This window comes from Mus caroli, unplaced genomic scaffold (genome assembly GCF_978045245.1).
Source record: "Mus caroli unplaced genomic scaffold, Mus_caroli_1 scaffold_2, whole genome shotgun sequence".
NCBI classification, from domain to species: Eukaryota; Metazoa; Chordata; class Mammalia; order Rodentia; family Muridae; genus Mus; species Mus caroli.
Window position 1 is genome coordinate 171,213,339 of NW_028227257.1, and position 4,954 is coordinate 171,218,292.

General features: G+C 39.6%; 1 non-coding gene across 1 annotated transcript; it reads left to right on the top strand.

Moving 5' to 3' along the window:
- Positions 1 to 3,760: 3,760 nt before the first annotated feature.
- LOC115030457 (small nucleolar RNA SNORA68) lies at positions 3,761 to 3,889 on the top strand. The gene has a single exon (XR_003836053.1). It is a non-coding gene; the product is annotated as a small nucleolar RNA SNORA68 (small nucleolar RNA).
- The last annotated feature ends 1,065 nt before the right edge of the window (positions 3,890 to 4,954 follow it).

The window sequence follows — 4,954 nt, forward strand, 5'->3', positions numbered from 1 at the left end:
TGTATATATTATGGTTTTTGGTTTTGTGTTCTTATGAGATTCATGTGTGTGTGTGTGTAAATGCGTGTGTCTCTGCATCGATAAGAGTTTCTTGTGCTTTTTCTTCATCTCTTTCATTTGTTTGTTTTGTCCTACTTGAATTTGTTCGTTTCTGTTTTTATCTTATTGTATCTTTATTTATTCTATTATTATCCCTGAGATGCCTCTTTGTTTTCTGAAGAAAGACACAAGGGGTGTGCATCCAGATGGGAAGGGCGGGGTGGGAGGGTGAGGCAGAATTTGGAAGGGTGGGGGAATGAAAATCATAATCAACATGTTTTGTATAAGAAAAATCTAGTTATAATAAAAGAAAAGTAAAAGGGAAAACAGAAATATAGATGGGGTAAATTTGTGTCTACCTTGGGAGACACATACTACCTGGGAAAGACTTGCTTTTCTACCCTGATTTTATTTCCATGCAAATTTCTATTCTTTGTGAGAGAGCATTTGTGCCTGTGCCTGTACCTGTGCCTGTACCTGTGACTGTACCTGTGTGTGTGTGTGTGTGTGAGTACATGCCTGGTTTTACATTACTTCTAGCCAACTAAACTCATGTTCTCAACTTGCATCACAATTTACCCATTGAGCCATCTCCTCTGCTTCTTGTTTGTCTTATTGTTTTATTTATTTATTTATTTATTTATTTATTTATTTATTTATTTATTTATTTATATATTTATATAAAAAGCTATTACCAGGTGGGTAGTATTGGGAAAGAGCTTTCTATATTCATCACATTTATGGAATTTCTTTTTTTAAGACTTTTCTGATATCTGTTGACCTGGGACGTCTTGCAAAGAGCATTCCACATGCAACATTTTCATACTTTTTTTTCTTTTTGCAGTGAGTTTTCCCATGTATAGTAAAGGATGATTTATGGCAGACACTTCCCCACACACTTTATATTCATACAGTTTGTCATTTCTGAGTGTAGCTTGGTGGCTGATGAGGTATGTCTTCCAGGAAAGGGGATCTCCACTGTTATTCCATTCATGGAGTTTTTTTCCAAGTGTCACTGCTCTGGTGAGCAACCATTCTGCTTCCGGGCATAGTGGTGTCTCATACCCCATACATGCATAGGGTTTTTACCCCATGTTCAACCTCTGATGCACTGTAAGATCTAATTCACTACTAAGGGTTGTCTCACATTCAAGAAATTCAGAAATTTTCTCCCTGGGGCATGATTCTTGATATTTGGTGACATTAGACATCTGATATAAATTTCTCTTCACTTTATGCCAGCGAGTGCTAGTGTGTCACAGGATTCCCGTAATTTTCATGCTTACTGGTCTGAGTCCTTCTGTGAGTAATAGAATGTTCTGCTGGTTTTTGTCTTCTTGTTGGAAGTGTTCCCTTTCTCCTGTGTTCACAATTCTGCTGAGCCACTTGAATTTTGTAAGGCTGAAGGAGAAGCTCGGGGTATTTTAGGTGTATCCTTAGCATGCTCCCAAAGCATATAAATGAACTGTGACTTTCCCAGGAAAAGCGAGGCTTCAGCTGATCCATAAGGTCTCATGCAATGAGAAAACAATCAAGGCACATCCTTTGAATTTCATAATTAGGAGCCAATAGAGGCTGAGGGCTCACAGTTTTCAGTGGCTTCCAAAATTTTTCTCATTTTAATGAAGGATGTTCTTGTTTCTATTTTTGTTAAATCAGGGGGAAGGCTCTGGTATTTAAGCAAGCTTCTCATACTTCTTTGTTTGTTTTTTATACATCTGAAGATAAATGGCTAGGAAGATGGCAGCCTACTTTTTATAGTTATGATCATTTTCAGTCATCCCCATTTTTAATTTTGGACCTGTGTTTAGGAGTTACCAGGGGGCTGTGAAAGTTTGAGTGAGAGATGTCTCCCATGAGCTCATACACTTGAACACCTGCTTTCCAGTTGGTGCTATCTGAGGGTGCTATGAAAACCTTAGGAGGTGGAGCCGAGCTGAAGGATGTGTGTCACTGGCTTGAAGAGTTTAAGCCTCAAACCACTTCCTGCCTGTCTCCTCCCACCCACCCCCATCCCCTGCTGCCTTTTTGGTCTCAGTGCAGGCAAAAAATGGGATCTGCCTGTTTCCTGTCATCATGCCTCTCCTATTGTTATTGATTTGATCCTTCTGGAATCATAACCTAAAGTAATCCCTTTATTCCTGAAGTCACTTTTGGTCATGGTAATTTATCACAACAGCAAAGGGGTAACTAATACAGTAAAAAAAAAACCAACCAACCAACCAACCAACCAAAAGAACCAAAGATCTCCTGGGACCTGACATCAGACTGCCTTGACTATGGATTTTCCTAGCTCTGAAACCTATCATAAGTAAGAATGATATGAACACTCATTCCATAATATTGTTCTGAGAATGAAAACTTTGACACATTCATTAGAATATATAATTTGTGAAAAATAAATATCTGTTTGGTCTGCTCCATTGTAGTATCTCGCCTTCCTATTTCTTCTTATCAAATGATTGGGCAAGGTTAGTGAAACAATACTGAACAGTTAGTTATATCAAAGCTAATACCTCCTTTTTAAAATTGAGTCCTGGCTACTTATGGGGTGTCTGAGGCAGAAGGAACACTAGTTCAAGTCCTACCTGGGGCAAATTAGTGGAATCTGCATCACAAAAACCAAAAGGGTCATAGCTCCCTGGTAGAGCACTGGCCAAGCATGCATGAGATCTTTCAGTCCCCACTGCTGCAAAACTTAAAATAAGTTATGATGGGAATATATATTTCTAATATTTTCACTGATTTTTTTCACTTTTATTTTATATGTTTGGGTATTTTGCTTGAATAGATGCCTGTGTACAATGTGGGTATCTGCTACTCATACATGCCAGAAAAGGGCATTGGATTCCCCTGAGGCAAGAGATACAGGCAGTTGTGAACCACTGTGCAGGTGCTAGGCGTTGAACTCAGATCCTCTGGATCGGGATCCAGTGTGATTAGCTAAGGATCCATCTCTTTAGTATTTCACTTTTACGGATCATCAGAAGGTTTCCTTTTATCCCTACTTTACTGAACATGGTAGTTACTTTTAATTGTCACCTTGAAGGTTTTTAGAATAATCATGGGAACATAACTTTGAATATGTCTCCAGAGAGATTCACTCGAGGAGAGAAGATGCATCCTGAATGCGGGCAGCCCCATCTCCATAGGCTGGAGTCCTGGATCAAAAAAAAAAAAAAAAAAAAAAAGCAGAAAGGTACTGAGCCCCAGCATTCACCTTTTCCTGCTTCCTGACTGCACATGACACGTGACCAGGTGCCCCAGGCTCTCATGGCCTTGCCCTCTCCACCATTATGCACTCTAACTGTGAGTTCAAGCCAAAATAAGCTTTCTTCCTTACATTTCCTTTGTCAGGATGTGTCTCCCTAGTGAGGACAGTAACTAGAGCACTGGATATGTTTGTCATGAGTAGGTCTGAGTGTTATCAAATGTTTTTCCAGTATTAAAAGAGGATCACAACACAGTTCTTTTTTAATGTAAAGCAACATATTGCCCCATGTTTGCCTTCTTAGGATAATATCCTTTTAATATCCCAGTAAACACAATCAGATGATAGGTTGTTTGAGATCTTTTATGTACAAATGAGAAATTAATCATGCCCAGGAGAGACCAGCAGTAGTAGTAAGGGAGTGTAATTCATTACCATAGAAGGAGCTTATTGGCTGTGAGACACACTCAAAGGTTGGAAATACTTTTCATTCTTACAATGTGTGAACTCCCCACACCCAATCCAAGAACCTCTGCTGCCTGTAGCAGCCATTAAATAGTGGTGTGCACAGCAAAGGGGCTTTGTTGCCTTTTGGAAGCTGTGTGGTGTCCCCAGAGTGGACTGGGAGGTTCCAATGTCCTGAGAGCAGGATGGGTGGCTTGGGCTTTCTGGTCTTTAGGTAATCAAGTCCCCAAATCCTCTTATGCTCCTGCTTTCAGATGAGAGAAATCAGCCTGACTTCACTATTGGCCTAATTCTAAAGAAAACATAAAACTGAATCCAAGACCAAGATTGTTCCAGCCAGTGATGCATGTGTGTTTCCTTACTGACAGGCTTTTCCTCAAGTATGAGATGAAGTCATTCAGAATGCTGATGGTGATTCTTGTTGATCATCTGAAAATAAGGCTCAAATGTCCTTTGTGTGTGTGTTTGTCTATATTGGAAGACAGGAAGTTAACACTTTTTTTCTTTCTTTCTTAAGATACTCTCTACCTTATATTTTGAGACTAGGTCTCTCACTGAGCCTAAATTTTATTGATTAGGCTAAGTTTCTGGCCAGCAGGTTCAAGGAATCCCCATCTTTTCCTCCCCAGGCTTGGGTTAAACTTTACTTTTTACCTGGGTGCTGGGGATGAGAAATCAAGTTCTGACTTGTGTAGCAGTCACTTTACTGTCTGTGAAAACTTACCAGACCATGAGCCTATTTTTAGAAGACGATTTGTATTAATATGTAATCTGCACACATCTAAAATGTGACATTGTTAATTTCAGATTAGTACCAGTATACTTGCATTGCTATGTATTATATTTCTGCTAATTTATATATTTTTATTTTCAAAAAAAGTGTAACTAATTCCATGTATTAAAACTGAAAGTTTGAAGGTGCAAACTGACAAAGTAAGTGTGAACTGTGAGTCAGAGGTGGTGCTGTGCACTGAAGATGTAAAGAGGTTCAAGCTGGAGGAAGGGAACTCTAGAGACTGGATCTGATTGTCTCTGTTCGTCTCTGTGGGATTTCCCTAGCTTGACAGGATGGGGGTGGGGGGCTATAAATATTTACCAGTAAATGAAGGGAGACTTGCCAAGAGTAACTATGTAATCTTTTATGAGTAACAGGGCTGAATCATGCAGACTAGCTATCCCTACAGACAGAAGGGAAAAATGTTCCCTTAGGTTGCATGGAGGTGGGGAGGGTACAGGTAG